We start from the raw sequence: 23,886 nt of genomic DNA on the forward strand, positions 1-23,886 counted from the left end.
GACCCACAGAAAAGCCCTATTGAGGTCATACCTTAACGTAAATTAGTAATTGTGTTCTAAATGTTATTGGTATTAAATATATTAAGGATTTAATATCAAAATTGAATGCAATTGGAAATTATGCTGACAGACAATTGAACTTAGGCTTTAATCAATTTGACCATTATCAAATCACTTGTAGATTTTTGGCTAATGACAAAATAACACAAACACACACATACTCACAAGCTGACATACACACGCACTGACAAGCAAACCATTACGCAAGAGTCATACACTGAGATTAGCATTTCTCTAACTTCCAGTTGAAAAGAATTTTTTACTTTCTACCAGCAAATAATACAGGATGAGTGTTATATCTGTGTACATGGATGTCTGTGTGTGTGTATGTGTGGTGCTGGCAAAGAAGATATATTATAGAACATTTTTATCAGGCCAGAGCAAGTACTCAGTATAATATACTAACAAATAATTCAGCCTTCACAGCTTGAATTTATTTATTTTCATTTTTTCTATTACTATGTAATTTAAATGAGAGTGAACTATCATTCCTTTTGCTTACTAAATTACATTTTTCTCTCTGTTTTCCTTTTTAAAATTTAAATTTGGTTTGCTATACTTGCTTTAATATTTTGGAGGAAACTTAATTTATATTCTCTTTGCTAAATGCATTTTAGACCATAAATTTTCTCTAAGAGCTATTTCTAAAATATACTCTAAAAGTGGGAATAGGAGATTATCTCTGAAAATCTTCCCTCTGTAAAAGTCCTTAAATAGCTGGGCGTGGTGGCACACGCCTGTAATCCCAGCTACTCAGGCGGCTGAGGCACAAGAATTGCTTGAACCTGGGAGGTGGAGGTCGCAACGAGCCGATATCACGCCACTGCACTCCAGCCTGGGTGACAAGGTGAAACTCTGTCTCAAAAAAAAAGAAAAAAAAAAAATCCTGAAAATGGTTTGTCTAAATTAACTTTCATTGAACTGTGGGAATTAACGAAAGGCTTGCACCAATTCAGGTAATGTTTATTCTGGAAAAATAGAACCTGGGATAGAAACGGTGAGCTTTGTTTTTTTAACATGCCTTATTCGCATCTTCTCCCCTCAGCTCTATGCCGAAAACCAAAAGCACGATAATAACGGTGACAGGAGATACTCCAAATTCCCATTCTGAAATAGTTGGCATAATTTGACCTGTCTAAAATGTCTTTGGTGCCAGGCATGGTGGCTCACACTTGTAATCCCCAAGACTTTGGGAAGCGGGCAGATCACTTGAGGTCAGGAGTTCAAGACCAGCCTGGCCAACGCGTTGAAATACCATCTCTACTAAAAATACAAAATTAGCTGGATGTGGTGGCATGTGCCTGTAATCCCAATTACTTGGGAGGCTGAGGCAGGAGAATTGCTTGAACCCGGGAGGCAGAGGTGGCAGTGAGCTAAGAACCCCCACTGCCTTCCAGCCTGGGTGACAGACCAAGAGTCCGTTTCAAAAAAAAATGTATAGTAAACAAAACTTCTTTGGAAAATGAAACTTGCATGGCTGCTCTTCACTTGAACTGAGTCAGAGCTTGCCCAATCTAAATATCTTTTCCCTGGGGGTAATTTATCAAAAACAATTGACAGCAATTGTTGAACATCACAGCTATCGAGGCAGCAGAAACAGTTGTCTGAAACAACAAGCTATCAAAAAGTCTAAATGAAAGTCTTAGAGAAAATATGCATCTGACAAAGGTCTAATATCCAGAATCTATACGGAACTTAAGTTAACAAGCAAAAACCAAACAACCCCATTAAAAAAGTGGACAAAGGACATGAACAGACACTTTTCTAAAGAGTACACACTCACATTGAACAAGCATGTGAAAAAATCCTCAACATCACTAATCGTTATAGAAATGCAAATAAAAACCACAGTGAGATACCATTCACGCTAGTCAGAATGGCGATTATTGAAAAAGAAAAAAAATAAAACAACAGATTCTGGCTAAGTTGCAGAGAAAATGGAACACTTATATACTGCTGGAAGGAATGTCAATTAGTTCAGCCACTGTGGAAAGCAGTTTGGTGATTTTTCAACAAACTAAAAACAGAACTACCATTTGAAACAGTAGGCCCATTATTAGGTATATACCCCAAATAATTTAAATTATTCCACTATAAAGGCACATGCATGTGTATGTTTATTGCAGCACTATTCACAATAGCAAAGATATGGAATCAACCTAAATGCCCATTAATGGGACATACATACCATGGAATATTATACAGTCATTAAAAAGAAAGAGATTATGTCCTTCGCAGAAACATGGATGCAGCTGGAGGTCATTATACTAAGTGAACTAACACAGGAACACAAAACCAGATACCACATATTCTCACTTATTAGTGGGAGCTGAACATTGAATGCACATAGATACAAAGAAGGAAACAACAGACACTGGGGCCTACTTTAGGGTGAAGGGTGGGAAGAGGAAGAGGATAGAAAAATAGCTTGTTGGGTACAGTGTTTATCATCTGGGTGATGAAATAATCTGTACACCAAACCCCTGTGACACACAATTTACCTATATAACAAACCTGCACATGTACCCCTGATTCTTAAATAAAAGTTAAAGAAAAATCTTGGGAATGTTCTGTTCATAAGGACTCTGAAAATATCTCATATATTCTTTGAATTTGTGAAGCTTTGATAAATTCCTGAGTAGCACACATAAGCATAAGGCTGTGTGTGTGTGTCCAGGACTGTATGTGTGTCCAGGAGAGACCTTAAAAGACCCTAAGATCTCAACTCTAGAAGACCTTGAGGCTCTGCATAACCAGGAAATGAAGATTAAGCCAACACGTAAAGGACTGGGAGTTGAAGATGCACCATAACATGCACACAGAGCTCCTCAACAAAGGATGGAAGACCTATTAATTCTAGGAATTTAAGTAACCAATTAAATTTAAATATCTATTTGTCATTAGTTCACTATCAAGAAATCTGAGTAGAGATTTAAGTGGGCACACACAAGTGACAACATTATAGAATGAGATCAGGAAAATCACTAAATTAATTTCAAGAAAAAAAACAATAACGACAGTAACAATAAACCCAGAAAAGCAGGGCAATTTGAATTTCAGAGTGGCTACATATATTAGTTAAAATGTAAAGTTTTCAACAAAATATTATGAAATATGCAAAAAAATAAGAAAGTTCAGTCCATACACAGGAAAAAAAGCAGTCAATATAAACCATCCTTATGGAAGCCGAGACATTAAACTTATTACACAAAGACATTAAACCAGCTGTTTTAAATATATTTGAATATACGTTATAAGAAGTAATGCCTCTAGAACTAAAGGAAATTAGCAGAATATTGTCTCATAAAATAGAGACTATTAAAGGAAAATCATGAAAATGAAGAAAATAGAAATTCTGAAGTTAACAAAGACAATAGCTCAAATGAAAAAAAATTATTAGACTGAAAACAGCATTTGAGGTGATGGAAAAACAGTTACAAAACTTAAAAATAAGTACATTGAGACTATACAGTCTGAGCAACAGAAAGCAAAAAGAATGAAGAAAAATGAGCAGAGCTTCAGAGTCCCGTGGAAGACCATCACACATACTAACATGCAAACATCAAAGTCGTAAAAGAAGAGAGAATGTATCAGAGAAAATATATAAAAGAATACTGGATAAAAAAATTCCCAAAGATAATGAAAATATGTTAATATGTAGGTTCAAGAAGCTCGCCAAACTTCACGTAGAATTTATTCAAAGAGAGTCACACTAGTCCCATCATTATCAGACTTGTTAAAAGAACCTTGAAAGAAAGAATATAGTAGCGTCACATCATGCACTACAGTTTGTCAATGAAATTAACAACTGATTCTTATCAGAAACTGTGGAGTTCGGAGGATGCAGAATGACATATTCTAAGTCCTAAAAGAAAAAATACAATCAAACAAGAATTCTATCTCCAGCAATAGTATTTCAAAAAAAAAAAAAAAATTAACTCCCCCAGATAAACAAAACCAGAAAATTCTTCACCAGCAGACTTGCCCTATAACTATGAAAGGAAGTCTTTCAGGTTAACATGAAAGTGAACTACACAGTAAATCAAATCACATAAAAATATAAACAGCACTAGTAAAGGTAACTACATAGGTTATGAGAACGACAGCATAAATAAATTTTGTTTATAATACAGTACTTTTTTCTTCTATATCATAAACACACTTCATGAAGCAGTAATTATACATCTATGTTGATAAGCATACACCACAGAATAATTTTTTTACAGAAATAAAGGCACAAAGGAACTGAGAATGAGCTGCATAGGATCAAAGGTTTTACGATATATAAAGAATAAATTGGTATTCAAATAGATTCTTATAAATTATTAAGTTAGTTTCAATCTCAGTGCAAGAAATTGTCTAAAAACATTATTTAATATATAATGGGTATATATTATATGATATCTAATAAATTATCTAAAAGCATTATATAATATTTGATATTATATAACTTTATACATAACTATACATTTTACATTATATTATGTAATTTGTATGTATTATATATTATGTATTTGGATTATTGTGTATGTGTACATTACATATGTTGTATATAATATGTATAATATAATATATATTATATTATATATAATGTACACATATACCCACACACGTACAAATATATCACAAGTAACAATCCAGAAATGAAATTAATAATACTACTTTATGTACAATACTATGAAAAAGTTTAAAATAGTTACAAATAAATTTAAGAAAAATAAGCAAAAGTCTTATACACCAAACTATGAAACATCAATGAAAAAAATTAAAAATATTTATGCACATAGAAAGAGATTCTGTATTTGTGCATTGGAAAATTTACTATTATAAAGATATTAATACTTTCCAAACTGATCTAACAGATTTAATGAGATCCCTGTCAAAAGTACAGATGCCTCGTTTGTTTTTTTTTTCAGAAGTTGACAAGTTGAAACTTATCCTCTTCTTCTCTTTCTCTACTTAATTTTTAATTTATAATTGACACAATATTTAATAATTGTACATATTTATGGGTACATTGTGATGTTTTAATGCATGTATACACAGTAGAATGATCAAACTGGGGCAATTACCATACATATCACTTTAAGCATTTATCATATCTGTGAGGTGACAACATTCAAAACTTTTTCTTTTGGCTCTCTTGAAATATACACCACATTTGTTATTGGCTATGGTCACCCTACAGTGTTATAGAACAATGACATTTATTCTTCCTAATTGTAACATTGTACCCATTGACGTCTCTTTCAGTGATGATGCAACCCTGTCAGCTCTATTTCCCCCCAATTTTATGGGGTTAATTAAATTCTAATCTTATATTTTTTCCTTATGTGTTTATAGACATTTTTGTGTGTTGCTTCAGAAATGGATACTGTTTATTGAATTTAATATCTATTAAATAAATATTTTTGGGATATATAAATGTATCCCGATGCTTATTTCTTGTTTCAGTAAGTGAATTAAATGCAAGTCACCCAACTAGCAAAAGATCCTCTGCTCCAATTTTCTCAGCTTCACTGCATCTGCCACCTGTATACCCGGCAGTTTTCATGCAGAGTCAATCATATCATGACCCCAGTGTCAGGATTCTTATACTCATTGGTTGATACTTGAAGTTCATCTGGTTCTTTACAAGCACAAATCTCCATAAAGAAAATCCTTATTTGAATGGCTCTAAAAAAAAGAAATAAGCCTCTTCATTAAACTGATAGAAAAGTTTAATATTCATTTCTCAGATAAAATAAATAAAAGCTAGTTTTACTCGTCCTGATCAATAACATGTGAACTTTTATATTTCATACTGAAAGCCTACTTAAAATGATGAAGAGATTGCCACTTAGAGGGCAGTTAAAAAGAGGGTTAGAAGATGATATATTTCAAACACTAAAATTTTATTTCTATATGCTATGAATGTAAAATGACTTGCAAAGTGACCTCTTTGGTACTTCGTTAGAGTTCAATATTTTAAATGTAGAGTAATTTGAGATGCACTGAAAATGGTGCATATTATACAGACATGTATATTTTGTTCTGATATTTGGCTTTCTCTATTTACATGAATATGTATTCATATTTTCTTTTTAGATTACCATATGTTTAGAAGTCAACTCTATTGCTTTTTTTAAAAAAGAAAATCATTTAAAATTTTAAGATGTGTTTTCCTAAAAGATTATGTTTTACAAGACAAAGTACCCTCAAGATGAGTAGAATTTTGAATTTACTCTGTCTTTGGGTAATTATCATATTATGGAGGAGTCTGTTGCTCAGATAAAACTTTCAGAAAAAGTAAGAAAGTGGTAAATGTACATGATAATATCTTTCCCCACCATTTTAACTGATACTGAATTATCTTCAGGTCTCTCACGATAATGCATATGACCTCACAATTTCTAACTTAATAGATTCTCCACCTGCCTGAGTGTATTAAGCCCTCAATGTTCTGACTTCATAAAAACTTAACTATTCCCACCCCACGGTTTCTAAAGCAAGAGTAAAATATCAATCCATCTTACAATACAATAACTCTTGTTGACCCCGAAATTGGCTTAAATTATTTTTAATAGTATTGAATATATGTACATTTAATACTAAGTAGGAACTATATATGTTAATGGTTCTTATTTTTTTAAATGTCATTTAATTACAAAGCAATTGCAAACCAATACAATTACCAATTAACAATATTAATTTCATGTACACAATAAATTTCTGAAAATTTCTGAAATTAATTTCTTGTCCTAATATTAATATACAATTGACTAATACATAAAGGTTTATTAAATTTGGCATATTTGTACAACCTTATACCTAATAATGACTTAAACATTTCAAATATGTTCAGTCATATTTATTATGTAATTAATTAGTACATACTACCCTGATTTTTTTTCCCATTAACTCAAGTAATGTAGTACAACATAATGCAACTCAGCTATAAATAAAGAAAAATGCTTAAGCAATTGGTTAAGAGAATGTCAGAAATTTGCATGAGATTGTAATATAGATGATCAGATAATAATAATAATTAATAATATTATTGTTAGTAATAATTATTATAGTGGCTGTGGAGTGCAGGGGCGTGATCTCGGCTCACTGCAACCTCCACCTCCTGGTTTCAAGCAATTCTCCTGCCTCAGCCTCCTGAGTAGCTGGGATTACAAGCCCTCGTCACCAGGCTCAGCTTATTTTTGTACTTTTAGTACAGCCGCAGTTTCGCCATGTTGACCAGGCTGGTCTCAAGCTCCTGACCTCAGGTGACCTGCCTGTCTCAGCCTCCCAAAGTGCTGGAATTACGGGTGTGAGCCGCCATGCCTGGCCTACAATTATTTTATTTTCGATTTAATTTAACTAGAAATTGAAGATAAAAATATCATAACTCACAGATACTTCTGTCTGAAGACCCTGTCCCACACACCTGTAAAACATAGATGTGCAATTGAGGTCTGCTATTTCTTAGTTGGGTTACGGTATGTAAGTTCCTTAACATTTTAAGCTTCTTGCTCTTCCTTTATGAAATCTAGAAAATAGTAACTACAAATTTAGAATTGCTGTGTGGGTTTCTCTCTCTATATATGTAATATATATATGTGTGTGTGTGTGTGTGTGTGTGTATGTTCTTTTTGAGTGATAGTGTATATATACACATTATATACATATTCATACCTACATAGCCAAATACATGTGTGTACACACACACACACACACATGAGAAGTAGCAAAAGGCAAGTGCAAACTAGAAAGGCTATAATCCCAGAAAAAGGAACACACACACACATACACAGATTCATATATTTGTGAGTTTATGCATTAAGTCCCTGGCACAATATGTATTCACTGGGGGACAAAGTAGGCATTTGACAAATGGTAGGCACTATCATTGTTACTACCACATAAAAAAATGAGTAACTATGTTGTTGATTAGGTAAGTATTTCTTCAATAATGTTAACTTCCAAAGGCTTACACCTTCTGGGTAACTTAATGGGACAACAGAATTAAAATATGAGAACCTTAAGAAGGGCAATTTCAGATTTTCAAATAATTCAGGGACGAAGATATTTTATTTTGGAATGTATTTAGTGCCATTTGCATCACACTGGAGTAATTGTGTCTATTCTACATATAGCTAGGTCAGTGTATACACTAAGTATATTCATTTGCATGCATGTGTGTGTTTTTTTAAGTGATGCAATTTTTATACCAAAATGTATTTCATTCTTAGGGTTGCGAGAAATAGTTATACAAAAGTATAAAACTTCTTTCACTATCTTTGACATTCTCGGTTGGTCACTAATCATCTGTATGGATGAACATTTCTTTGGTAATCCAAAAATGATCTGGTTTTATGTGCAGAACTATTATCCACAATCAATTGTACACTTTGTCGTTTGTTTTTTAGATGCAAACGATTCTGTTTTACTGAGAATGATAGTTGAATGTTTACATCCAAACATGATCTGACTTACAGCGGATACTATAAAGTCTATACCTAATTGAACATCCCTACAGAAGGTTGAGATGTAGTTCAACTAAACAAATATAAGATGATAACTTTTTATGCTGAGAGCTCAAATATTTTAAAGGTTGAAATAAGTTTGGGGGTTTAATCTTAGCCTTCAATGTAATCTCTACTCACATTGGAGCTATAAAACAATTAAATATGAGGCTTCCCTTTGTAATTGCGGGCCATCTTGTTCAGAATAAACTTTTCAAAGGAACTTAGGAACTCTGGAGTAAATATTTCTTTTTTCTTTTTTTTTTTTTTTTTTTTTTGAGATGGAATCTCACTCTGTCTCAGCCAGGCTGGAGTGCAGTGGTGCAACCTGTGCCTCCCGGGTTCAAGTGATTCTCCTGTCTCAGCCTCCTGAGTAGCTGGACTACATGTGTGTACCCCCACACCTGGCTAATTTTGTATTTTTGGTAGGTGGGGTTTCATCATATTTGCCAGGCTGGTCTCAAACTCCTGATCTCAGGTCATCCACCTTCCTTGGCCTCCCAGAGTGCTGGGATTACAGGCATGAGCCACTGCACCTTTCCCGGAGTGAATATTTCTTTAAAATTCTTCTTAAAAGCATCAGAAGTTTGAAAAGTCAGTGAGAAACTGAAATACTATTGTATTAGTCCATTGTCATGCTGCTATGAAGAAATACCAAAGTGTATTAGTCTGTTTTTATGCTGTTGATAAAGGCATAATTGAGACTGGAAAGAAAAAGAAGTTTAATGGACTTACAGTTCCACATGGCTGGGGAGGCTTCACAATTATGATGAAAGTCTAGGAGGAGCAAGTCACATCTTACATGGATGGTGGCAGGCAGAGAGACCTCATGCAGAGAAAATCCCATTTTTTAAACTATCAGATCTTGTGAGACCTATTTACTATCATGAGAACAGCACAGGAAATACATGCCCAAATGATTCAGTTATCTCCCACTGGGTCCCTCCCACAAAACATGGATTTATGGGAGCTATAATATGAGATTTAGGTGGGAACACAGAGACAAACCGTATCACCAAAATTAATTTATAAAGAAAGAAAGTTTAATTTATTCATAGTTCCTCATGGCTGGGGAGGCCTCAGGAAACTTTCTATCATGGTGTAAGTCACCTCTTCACAGAGCAGCAGGAGAGAGAATGAATGCAAGCAAGGGAAATGGCAGATGCTTATAAAACCAACAAATCTTCTGAGACTCACTTATCATGAGAACAGTGTGGGAAAAATTGCTCCCATGATTCAATTACCTCCAACTTGTCCCACCCTTGACACATGAGGATTATGGGGATTACCACTTAGGGTGAGATATGGGTGGGGACACAAAGTCAAACATTATTATTCTGCCTGATCCCTCCCAAATCTCATGTCCTCATATTTCAAAACACAGTTATGTCCCTTCAACAGTCCCCAAAGTCTTAGATCATTCCAGCATTAACCCCAAAGTCCAAGTCTAAAGTCTCATCAGAGACAAGGCAAGACCCTTCTGCCTATGAGCCTGTAAAATCAAAAAGAAGTTAGTTACTTCCTAGTTACAACGCGGGTACAGGCATTGGGTAAATACATCCATTCCAAATGGGAGAAATTGCCCTAAACAAAGGGGCCGCAGACCCCATGCAAGTCTGAAATCCAATAAAGCAGTCATTAAACCTTAAATTTCTAAAGTGATCTTCTTTGACTCTGTGTTTCACATTCTGTTAATGCTGATGCAAGAGGTGAGCTCCCATGGCCTTGGGCAGCTCCACCCCTGTGGCTTTTCAGGCTACAGCCTCCCTCCCGGCTGCTTTCAGAGGCTGGCATTAAATGTCTGTGGCTTTTCCAGACACACTGCTCAAGCTTTCAGTGGATTCACTATTCTGGGGTCTGGAGGATGCTGGTCCTCTTCTTACAGCTACACTAGGCAGTGCCCCTTTGGGGACTCTGTGTGAGTGTTCCAACCATATATGTTCCTTCCTCACTGCCCTAGCAGAAGTTCTTCATGATGACTCCACCACTGCAACAGACTTCTGCATGGACATCCAGGCATTGCCATACATCCTCTGAAATCTAGGCAGAGGTTCCCCAACCTCAATTCATGACTTCTGTGCACCCACAGGGCCAAAACCACATGTAAGCCACCAAGGCTTAGGGCTTGCACCCTCTGAAGCCATGGCCCAAGTTGTATCTTGGCCTCTTTTAACTGTGGCTGGAGTTGAAGCATCTGGGACACAGGACACCATGTCATGAGGCTACATAGAGCAGAAGGGCACTAGACCAGGCCCATGAAACCATTTTTCCCTCCTAGTCCTATAGACCTGTGATGGAAAGGGCTGCCATGAAGACCTCTGACATGCCCTGGAGACATTTACCTTATTTTCTTGAAAATTGACATTTGACACCTCATTACTTATACAAATTTCTACAGCTGTCTTGAATTTCTTCTAAGAAAATGAGTTTTTCTTTTCTATTGTATTGTCAGGCTTCAATTTCTCCAAATTTCTATGCTATATTTTTCTTTTTAGCATAAGTTATAATTCCAAACCATAGCTTTGTGAATACATAAAACTGAATGCTTTTAAGAATACCCAAGTTATAGCCCACCAATCAAAAAAAAGTCCAGGGCCAGACAGATTCATAGCCGAATTCTACCAGAGGTACAAAGGGGAGCTGGTGCCATTTCTTCTGAAACTATTTCAGTCAGAAGAAAAAGAGGCAACCCTCCCTAACTCATTTTATGAGGCTTGCATCATCCTGATACCAAAGCCTGGTAGAGATACAACAAAAAAAGAGAACTTTAGGCCAATATCCCTGATGAACATTGATGTGAAAATCCTCAATAATATACTGGCAAAATGAATCCAGCAGCACATCAAAAAGCTTATCCACCACCATTAAATCAGCTTCATTCCTGGGATGCAAGGCTGGTTCAACATACACACATCAATGAATGTAATCCATCACATAAACAGAATCAATGACAAAAACCACATGAATATCTCAATAGATGCAGAAAAGGCCTGTGACAAAATTCAGCAGCACTTCATGTTAAAACTCACAATAAACTAGGTACTAATGGAACATATCTGAAAATAATAAGAGCTATCTATGACAAACCCACAGTCAGTATCATACTGAATGGGCAAAAACTGGAGCATTTCCTTTGAAAACCAGCACAAGATTAGGATGTCATCTCTCACTACTCCTATTCAACATGGTGTTGGAAGTTCTGGCCACAGCAATCAGGCAGGAGAAAGAAATAAAGGTATTCAATTAGGAAAAGAGGAAGTCAAATTGTCTCTGTTTGCAGATGACATGATTGTATATTTAGAATACCCCATTGTCTCAGCCCAAAATCTTCTTAAGCTGATAAGCAAATTCAGTAAAGTCTCAGGATACAAAATCAGTGTGCAAATATCACAAGCATTCCTACACACCAAAAACAGACAAAGAGAGAATCAAATCATAAGGGAACTTCCATTCACAATTACTTCAAAGAGAATAAAATACCTAGGAATCCAACTTACAAGGTATGCAAAGGACCTCTTCAAGGAGAACTGCAAACCACTGCTCAACAAAATAAAAGAGGACACAAACAAATGGAGGAATATCCCATGCTCATGAACAGGAAGAATTAATATCAAGAAAATGGCCATACTCCCCAAGGTAATTTCTAGATTCAATGCTACCCCACCAAGCTACCCCTGACTTTCGTCATGGAATTGGAAAAAACTACTTTAAAGTTCATATGGAACCAAAAAAGAGCTTGCATTGCCAAGACAATCCTAAGCAAAAAGAACAAAGCTGGAGGCATGATGCTACCTGACTTTGAACTATACGACAAGGCTACAGTAACCAAAACAGCATGGCACTGGTACCAAAATAGACATATAGACTGATGGAACAGAAAAGAAGCCTTAGAAATAACACCACACAGCTACACCATCTGATCTTTGACAAACCTGACAAAAACAGGCAATGGGGAAAGGATTCACTATTTAATAGATGGTGCTGGGAAGACTGGCTAGCCATACATAGAAAGCTGAAACTGGATCTCTTCCATACACCATATACAAAAATTAACTCAAATTGGATTAGATACTTAAACATAAGACCAAACACCATAAAAATCCTAGAAGAAAACCTAGATAATATCATTCACGACATAGGTATGGGCAAAGACTAAAACTAAACACCAAAAGCAATGGCAACAAAAGCCATAATAGACAAATGGGATCTAATTAAACTAAAGAGCTTCTGCACAGCAAAAGGAACTATCATCAGAGTGAACAGGCAATGTACAGAAAGGGAGAAAATTTTTGCAATCTACCCATCTGACAAAGGGCTAATATCCAGAATCTACAGAGAACTTAAACAAATTTACAAGAAAAAAAGAAATAACCCCATCAAAAAGTGGGCAAAGTATATGAACAGACACTTCTCACAATAAGACATTTATGCAGCCAACAGACATATGAAAAAATGCTCATCATCACTGGTCATCAGAGAAATGCAAATTAAAACCGCAATGACATACCATCTCATGCCAGTTAGAATGGTGATCATTAAAAAGTCAAGAAACAACAGATGCTGGAGAGGATGTGGAGAAATAGGAACACTTATACACTGTTGATGGGAGTGTGAATTAGTTCAACTATTGTGGAAGACAGTGTGACTATTCTTCAAGGATCTGAAACTAGAAATACCATTTGACCCAGTGATCCCATTACTGGGTATATACCCAAGGATTATAAATCATGCTACTATAAAGACACATGCACACATATGTTTATTGTGGCACTATTCACAATAGCTAAGACTTGGAACCAACCCAAATGTCCATCAATGATAGACTAGATTAAGAAAATGTGGCACATATACACCATGGAATACTATGCATCCATAAAAAGGGATGAGTTCATGTCCTTCGGAGGGACATGGATGGAGCTGAAAACCATCATTCTGAGCAAACTATCACAAGGACAGAAAACCAAACTCTACATGTTCTCACTCATAGGTGGGAGTTGAACAATGAGAACACATGGACACAGGGTAGGGAACATCATACACTGGGGTCTGTCATGGGGTGGGGAACTCAGGGAGGGATAGCATTAGGAGAAATATCTTATGTAAATGATGAGTTGATGGGTGCAGCAAACCGGCATGGCACATGTGTACCCATGTATCAAACCTGCACATTGTGCACATGTACCCTAGAACTTGAAGTATAATAATAAAAAAAGAATGTATCATCCATGCATACTGAATTAATAAAAGATTTATAATAAAAAAAAAATCCAAGTCTCATCTTGAACGCTTTGCTGCTTAGAAATTTCTTCTGCCAGATACTTTACATCATTGCTACAAAGTTCCAGAGATCTCTAGGACAAGGCCAAAATCCCACCAGTCTCTTTGCTAATGTGTAGCAAGAGTCACCTTTTTTCCAGTTACCAACAAGGTTTTTATCTCAATCTGAGACCACCTCAGCCTGGGCTTCATTGTCCATATCACTATCAGCATTTCATTCAAGACCATTCAACAAGTCTCTAGGAAGTTCCAAATTTTCGCACTTCCTGTTTTCTTCTGAGCCATCCAAACTGGTTCAATCTCTGCGTTTTCACCAGTTCCAAAGTCACTTCCACATGTTCAGGTATCTTTACAGAAGCATCCCACTCCTGGTAGCAATTTACTGTACTAATATGTTCTCATCCTGCTGTGAAGAAATACCCAAGACTGGGTAATTTATAAAGAAAATAATTTTAATTGACTTACAGTTCCATATGTCTGGGGAGGCCTTCAGAAACATACAATCATGGTGGAAGGCACCTCTTCACAGAGCAGCAAGACAGAGAATTAGTGCAAGCAGGGGAAGTGCCTGATGCTTATAACACCATCAGATCTCATGAGATTCACTCACCATTCCATGACCAGTATGGAGGAAACTGCCCCAATGATTCAATTCTTGCGTCTGCCTCCATCCTTGACCATGTGTGGATTATGAGCATTACAATATAAGGTGAGATTTGGGTGGGGATACAGGGCCAAACCCTATTAACTATGATCCCTGTCCATGATCACTGAACAAAGAAAAGACTAGAAATGGCAGCCCAACATTTGGTATCCATTTTCTCCAAGACAAAATTGCCAAATCTAAAGTGGAGGTGGAGAGCCTGAGAAATATAGCAGTTTCACTGAGGCAGGAGAACAAAAAATTGAAGATGAAATCCTGCAAAAAAGAATGGACCCTGGTAAAATAAACAAGTTTCAGTTATCTTTTAGTGACAGTTATTTAGCAATACACAGAACCAGGAACATTGACTCAAATAATTGAAATAATATAATTTTCTAGCTTTAACACTGGACATAAGCAAAATATATTGTCTCTTAAGTTACATAAAATCATAACAATCATACATTATCACTGTAATCTGATACATAAGATGATAAAAATTTAATAAAAATAGTTTTTAAAAGGTTTGATACATAGCCCAGAGAAAAGTCAGATTACTGACTGAGACTACAAATATGTATGATTAACATGTCCAAGAGTTATTTAAAATTTAGAGAATTTGAGCAGAGAAATAGAAAGTACAAACATATGATCTAATGACAATTTCAGAATTTCAGAAATTTCTAAAGAAATCATTAAATACAATTAAAATTCAAAAGACTCTTTTAAGTTCACCAAAACAGATAATTAATGAAGTGAAAAAATTATTTGAAAAGACATGAACTTAATCAGAAGGAAACAGTAGTTTGGAAAGTATACTCTAGCATGTAAGAGAGATAGGAGTCATAGAATAAATAATACTTTATTCGAAACATTGTATAGACATCAAATCTGTATTTATAGGCATGTAGTTACCCATTTATTTTTGAAAATATTAAACACTGAATTTCATTGCTAAAATATAAATTCTAGTCCTGATCTAAGACTTAATCTTTACCTATTCCAAATCAAGTCACTTCATAAGCCTGGGCCTAAATTTCTTCATTTGTAGTAGGAGAGACTTCCTTCTAGCTCCTAAATTTTATCACCATGAGGCAAAGCATGTGCTGCTTTCTGCCGTTACAGCAAATTGTTTGATATTGTGTTTTCTATTCACTTATAATTCAAATGTTTACTGTGAAGAAATTTCACATTTAGTGCTTCAATTCAACTTGCAAGGTATAAACTATGAAAGAAAGTGAGCCACTTACTAAAACATAAAGAAGAAAATAAAATATTCTTTTGGTGACTATTTATTTGTATTACCTATAATTACTTACATGAATAAGAGTGTGAAAACACATAGTGTGTTAACTCTGGATAAACTAAGTTTAGCAAAATCAGAATTTTGTAATCTGAAAACTGCTGCTGTGCTGAAGGGAAGACGTTGCCTGGAGACGAATTACAGCATCTGAAGCTTGATATTGTCTATAACATTGTCTCAAATGAAGGAACATTACGTACCAAGCTTATTATTACAGCGATGGCTTCCTTCTTTTCTGAATCAAATTAGAATTATAGCTGGAACCAAAACTAATAAAAAAGAAAACTCTCTGTTACATAAAATAACTACTAATGTATACTCACAAGTAAGAAAAAAAAAAAAAAAATCCTGGCAAAATTTGTAAAATATAAGCTATCAATCAACAGAAATCCAATAAAGCCTGAAGTTTTCTACCTCTGAACATTCAATGGAAAGAGGAAACCTAGAAATCACTCAGCTGTCACTACGGTAACTTTGGATATCAAGTTTTGAGTCATGGTGTTTTTTGGTTTTTTTTTTTTTGAGACGGAGTCTTGCTCTGTAGCCCGGGCTGGAGTGCAGTGGCCGATCTCAGCTCACTGCAAGCTCCGCCTCCCGGGTTTACTCCATTCTCCTGCCTCAGCCTCCGGAGTAGCTGGGACTACAGGCGCCCGCCACCTCGCCCGGCTAGTTTTTTGTATTTTTAGTAGAGACGGGGTTTCACGGTGTTAGCCAGGATGGTCTCGATCTCCTGACCTCGTGATCCGCCCGTCTCGGCCTCCCAAAGTGCTGGGATTACAGGCTTGAGCCACCGCGCCCGGCCCTTGAGTCATGGTGTTATTAACCACTGCATGAACACAAAGTCTTAATTTGTTTTTGGATTTAAGAACTACATTTATGTTGACCTGACCTCAAGTTGAAGTATGCATTTCTACTTTAATAAAGTGAAGAATATTTAACAAAGATGGTCTATTATTTATTAATTATTTTTGTAGCACCACAGCTTTTCATAAAACTTAAGCCTGGAATAAAAGGAGGAAAAAAATGCAAAAATAAGAAAGTAATAATGATTTCAGAAGCATTGTACGTATATTTGATTTTCCCATTTAGAGCTTTCAGGTTTTGTTAAAAATATTATTAGGAGTGTGTGTCTTGTCTGTGTTCCCTGCCTAATGTATTGGTGCTGGTTTAACAAAGGTAAGAAGGGTCCCAATGTTTTTATGCCAAAGTGGTAATAGAATCTCCAAAGCAAAACAGAAAAAGATGAAGAATTTGAGATATGAAACTGTATAAAGGAATAGATCAGGCCGGGCGCAGTGGCTCACACCTGTAATCCCAGCACTTTGGGAGGCCTAGGTGGTTGGATCACGAGGTCAGGAGATCAAGACCATCCTGGCCAACACCGCAAAACACTGCCTTTACTAAAAATACAAAAAGAATAGCCTGGTGTGGTGGCAGGTGCCTGTAGTCCCAATTACTCAGGAGGTTGAGGCTGTAGAATGGTGTGAACCCAGGAGGCGGAGCTTGCCGTGAGCTGAGATCAGGCCACTGCACTCCAGTCTGGGTGACAGAGCAAGACTCCATCTCAAAAAAAAAAAAAAAAAAAGATCAGTAAAACCATTGACCAAACTTAGGCTGTGTTCTACACGATAATATGTGTATAAGCAAAAATGACAAGCTGGCCGGGTGCAGTGGCTCACGCCTGTAATCCCAGCACTTTGGGAGGCCGAGGCAGGTGGATCACAAGGTCAAGAGATCGAGAACATCCTGGCTAACACGGTGAAACCCTATCTCTACTAAAAATACGAAAAATTAGCTGGATGTGGTGGCAGGCGCCTGCAGTCCCAGCTACTCAGGAGGCTGAGGCAGGAGAATGGCATGAACCCAGGAGGCAGCACTTGCAGTGAGGCAAGATCACACCACTGCACTCCAGCCTGGGTGGCAGAGCAATACTCCATCTCAAAAAGTAATAATAATAACAATAATAATATCTAGTTTATAAATCTGAAGATGTTTTCTAGTCTTTTTGGCACTAAGTTTCTATACAATTTTTTCAAGTCATTTAAATATTTTTATAATATATTCCTTAAAATTAAAAAAAAAAACTTGAATGAGGATAGTAGGAGTAGATGACATGCAGAATATTCTCCAGTTCAAAAAATTTATATGCTCTAAACCCTTTATTCTAATTCCATTAGAGCCCACAGTGGATAGGTTAACAAAAAAGTTCAGTTAAAATGATGGTTCATAAAAATGGTATGCTCATAACTTATACTTTACTTTAAAATATATACATGTACATGAATTCAAAATTTTTTGTGTTGCAAAGAACCTCTGGATATAGGTTGTTTATATTTTTTCTTTCATAAACCCACAACACAGTATTTTGGCCTTAAAGTGTAAATAAAATTGTAAGATATCCTCGAAGCAATCTTAGTGCAGAATCCTTATGGTTTTATATTTTCTTAAATATTTATCACGCATTTCTCAAATAACAAATTGATAAACAATTGTTTGAGGATATTTATTATTGAATCCCTTTTAAAATTTTTAAATTAAAAAATTAATTTTTACATATGTCTTTTACTATTTTACATAGTTGTGAGAAGTGAAGTCGGCTGAGCTTCAGGGTTGGGTGGGGACTTGAAGAACTTCTGTCTAGCTAAAGGATTGTAAATGCACCAATCAGCACTCTGTGTCTACCTAAAAGTTTGTAAATCCACCAATCAGTACTCTGTAAAACAGACCAATCAGCAGGATGTGAGTGGGGCCAAATAAGGGAGTAAAAGCAGGCCACCCAAGCCAGCAGCTGCAACCTGCTGGGGTCCCCTTCCATGCTGTGGAAGCTTTGTTCTTTTGCTCTTCGCAATAAATCTTGATGCTACTCAGTGTTCAGGTCCTCACTGCCTTTGTGAGCTGTAACACTCACCATAAAGGTCTGCAGCTTCACTCTTGAAGTCAGCAAGACCATGAACCCACCAGAAGGAATAAACTCCGGACACATCCGAACATCAGAAGGAACAAAGGAACTCGGGACCCACTATCTTTAAGAACTGTGACAATCACCGTAAGGATCCACAGCTTCATTCTTGAAGTCAGCAAGACCAAGAACCCACCAATTCCGGACACACTTGGTAATGTAATTAATTTAATTTAATAAAATAAATAGCAAAATACACACAATTTTCACTATTGGCTCTTGGTAGAGAAGCAGTAAGTGGGTGTCCTGAAATTTTGCTACCTAGATGTATAATTTCAATACATCATGCATTTTGTCTGAAAATTTAATCCAAGAAGTCAGTTATATAGGTTTATTAAGAGAGAGATTCTGCTCTCTTAAACTTTCAAAACTCCAAGTCTTTTCCAAGGCAAATAACAGAAAATTAATATGGCTGCAGCAACCTCACCACCTGAAAAAGTATACTAAACATCCATGGGAGAGGCCCTCAATTGAATTTATGCTGATACAAAGCCAAATATTCAGTCATCACTTGACATTAAAATTGCATTAATAAGAACATTTTTCACACTCAAAATAACTCATCCATTTTGGGAACCATCTAGTAGTTCAAGGTTCCAAGCGTATCATCAAGGATTTCCTTGATCACAAAGCACCAAAGACACAGGGCTCTGTGTTTTCTTCTGTTTGCTTTAACCAGTGAATCTAAAATGGCAGCTCCAGTTATTGCTGTAGGGTCAATTTGCAATGAAGGTTATAATTTCTCTTGATGGTTATTAAAAAATAAGTCTGTAGGCCTAATATTAAATTTTTGTAGACATGGAATCATAAATTGGTGATATGCAGAATTACAGAATGCTACAGAAAAGATTGAGCAGGGTAATGAAACATCACACGCACAGGGGCAGGGGATGAGAGATTTGTTTAGTTTGCAATTTCCAGTGGGAAATCAGGATTAATGTCACAGGAAGTATCATTTAGCAAAGATATGAATTTGCTGAAGGATTATATGAGTGAAAATAGTCTAGGTTATGCTACAGTAACTGTAAAGACCCAAATCACAGAGATTCAAAACCAAAACAATTTAATTCTAGTTTAATGCTTATTGCAGGTTGACCTGAAGCTCTATACGACCTCATCCTAATCTGTTAACAACCTGACAAAGCCTCTACCATCTGGAAAATGAATGAAAGAGAATGCAGCAAATTGTGCACCAACTCTTCAAGATATTCAACGTGTGTCATATATTTAACACTGTATTAGTCCGTTCTCACACTGCTATAATGGAATACCTGAAACTTGGAAATTCATAAAGAAAAGAGGTTTAATTGGCTTATGGTTCTGCAGGCTGTACAGGAAGCATGGCTAGGAAAGCCTCAGGAAATTTTCAATTATGGTGGAACAGGAAGCAGGCATGTCTTACATGGGCAAAACAGGAGGAAGAGAGTGAAGGGGAAGATACTGCAGACTTTTAAACAACCAGATCTCATGAGAACGAACTCACTATCATGAGAACAGCAAGGGGAAAATCTGCCCCCATGATCCAATCACCTCCCACCAAGCCTCTCCTACTACACTGGGGATTACAATTCAATGTGAGATTTGGGTGGGGATGCAAATCCAAGCCATATAAATCCTGCTTATATTTTAGTGGTTGAAGCAAGTCACATGGAAAGCTAGACTTAAAGTGGACTGAGAAATATAGTCCTACCATATGTTTTCAAGATGGAGAATCTAATGTGTTTCCTGATGTGTATAACAGAGAATGAACAATATAGTCTCATACCCAAGTCCAGGACTAGGATCAAATGAGTAAGACACTTGCCCCAAGTGCTAATTTATGGTGGCTCTAAACACTCAATAATGAAATAATAGTTCGAGGTAATACTTTTTGAAAACTCAAAATTAATGCAAAAATCTATATTGAACAGATATTCAAATGTTGAATAAATCTGGGATGAGTGTACAGCTCCATGTCAAGCCACATGGGAACCTGGAGCAAAAGGAGCGATGAGTAATCTGATAGTCTTCACTTAAAATTTGATTTCCAAATTTTTATTATGAAAATTTCTGCATTTAAATTGGTTACTGAACAAATTCAATCAAAATATCTTTTAATCTTGATTACTGAGATTTGTGGCACAGCCTTACATTTTGTGCCTGAGGCAAGTGCTTCATTTATTTCACTCTGTTCCTAGTCCTGCATATTTCATAGTAGCATCACCAATGAGGTGCTGGACATGGTGGTTTATAATGTGCACTCAGGATTCATATCGTCTAAGTTCTAATTTTAATTCTACTTTTATGGCACTTTGAAATGCTAAGTAAACTTCTTAACCAATGTCAGCCTCATTTCCCTTGTAAAACAAGGTTCTGTGTACTCACAGTGTCATTTATGAAGAAAAACAGAAAACATGCTTAAAAATGGTTAACACGTTTCTCAGACTACATAAGCAGTAAATACTGTACATATTTACTAAGTTTTTTTAAAAAATAAAATAGGCTGGGGCAATGTGGCTCATGCCTGTAATCTCAGCACTTTGAGAGGCTGAGGAAAAAAGATTGCTTGAAAGGAGGAGATTGAGCCCAGCTTGGGTGACATAGTGAGATTCCATATCTGTTTGATTTTTATAAAAAGAAAAAATAGATACTGTTTTAAAGACATGCAGTACACGGGAGAGAAGCTTTATGAGTTAGGACATCTGAGAATGTATGGTATGAACATACGGTTAATGAAACACGGGCACTCTTGTTGTCTTTAAGATATTTGCATTTGTAATTTCAAACAAATCTTTAGAGTTCTCACAAACATCATCAAAGAAGATATAAAAATAAAAATGCAAACTGGTTACTAAATTTGATCTATGTATAACAAAGCAAAATATGGAGATGTCATCCAGACATTTCAAGGAGACACGGTGCTATTAAGAAAGCAGTTCTACAATGAGATCACTTGGACTCGGGAAGGGGAACATCACACACCAGGGCCTATCATGGGGAGGGGGGAGGGAGGAGGGATTGCATTGGGAGTTATACCTGATGTAAATGACGAGTTGATGGGTGCTAATGAGTTGATGGGTGCAGCACAGCAACATGGCACAAGTATACATATGTAACAAACCTGCACGTTATGCACATGTACCCTAGAACTTAAAGTATAATAATAATAAAAAATAAATTAAAAAAAAAAGCAGTTCTAATTGGCATTACAGAAGAATTCAAGTTGGTGAGAGAAGTACAGAAAGAATGACGATGGAAGATAGTGCCTTCATATATGGCCAAAGGCTAAATGTCAGGTAAAAGCAATATTAAAAATGAAGACATATCACATATATTTTAGATATGTAATTTAAGTTGGAAGATCTGGGACATTAAAGGAAAAAAGGGTCATTGAGAAAATATTAGCTTCATTGTTATGGAGATAAGTGGTCATATTCAATACTCAAAAAAGAAACTTATCTGCTCAGTCTTAATAATTCCATATTTCTCAAAGAAAATGTTTTGGGCAGAACAATATAGAATGTTAAGTGCTCTGTGCTTTATACCTAATATTTCTCTCATTGGTGGGTTACAAATGACCAGATTAAGCGTTCTTTTCAAAGCTTTTTCCAAAGCTTCTATACACTATTCTGCCATATTCATAAATGTACAAGCCAAAAGACCTGTCAGCGGTTACACTGAAAAGCAGTTCATTTTAGAAAGTCAATAGGACAGGCAGAGAAGCTCAGGTAAAATGAGATGAGGATAAAATAATAATTTTAGTAGGCAAAATAAAATAAGTCTTTCAAAAACCAACAAGACATGAGTAACCGTTAATTATTTGGAGGAAATCTGACTTGTCCATTTTGCTATTAATACAAGTTTTAATATGAAAAATAGGCCATATGAGTGTCTAGAAGAGGGTACTTCAGAATCACTTCACATCTAAGAAGAAGAAAAAGTAGATAGAATCAGGTGGGGATTACTGTGGAGACTTGAAATGATGAATAACTTAGAAAGTAAAGTTAAAACACAAATATTCAAACACAGTAGAACAATCATTATTTGGTCTAAGTGACACTCAAAATACTTTTTAATTTCCAACTTTACCTGGCAGTAAAGAAGATGATAATAGAGCCTAGACTTATAAAAATATTGTTTTCATTCATGTATTGAAACACAATTAGGAAGGAGGTATTGTGCTAAATAAAATTCTAAGTATTTGTTAATTTGCTGCTCAAAATTAGGGAAGTAATCTTATGGTTTCTATTTAGCTTGTGTAAAAATTAAACCTTCCATCATCGACAAGATTTATCTAAAGTTACACATGTAGCAAATGTAGGAGTGTTCTAACCATAGGTTTGAAGAAAATGTGCTATTTAAGTGATACTGTAAATTATTTTTCTGGAAAATACATCTATACCCATTTTGATCTACATCTTAGGTATGTTTATGTATATAAACCTGTGTATTATATATATCTATCATCTGTCAATCTACTTATTTATCTGTAAGTATTCCTAAACTGCAAATATTCTGCAGTACAATTCACTAATTATTTAATTTGCAGACAAGGAAAGTATGTTCCAAAGAAGTGTTTGCACAGCGAGCCACTGTCACAACAGTACAAAAGCCTGGGTTTCTTGCTTCTCACCAGAAAGTCCTTTCAACTTCATCATATAGAACACGAGTACTCTGCGTCTTAAAATACTCTACTGTAGCTGATGTACGGCTGCAGTCAGTGAGGTTTTTTTTTTATTTTTCTGCGTAAAATTGGGCTTGAGGCTTTGCAAGAAGGAAATTGTTTCCAAGCTTGGCTCTCAAGGAGAGGACTTTTCTTTGTAACTGGAATTCTAAAACCTCAGTTACCAGACTGGGCAGAACAGTTGTACTATAGTAACAGATGCAATATGCATGAGAAATTGTAGCACAGATATTGAGGGTGATAAAAATATGCATCATTGCATAAGAAAAGGCAGGATTTTGCATAACATACTGGATAAAATTAGAATCGGTATAAACGCTGGGAATCTTGAATAGTTGGATTATTAGCAGTGATTACATCTTATAACAGATTTTTGTTACTTTTGTCATTGTTGATGGTGATGGTTTTGGTTTGTTTGTTAATTTTTAAACTTTTATATATTAGTTTTGTTTCATTTTTTTTCCTTCTTTACATCTTTTCAATTTA

Source organism: Macaca fascicularis, chromosome 6 (assembly GCF_037993035.2).
Source record: "Macaca fascicularis isolate 582-1 chromosome 6, T2T-MFA8v1.1".
Lineage (NCBI taxonomy): Eukaryota > Metazoa > Chordata > Mammalia > Primates > Cercopithecidae > Macaca > Macaca fascicularis.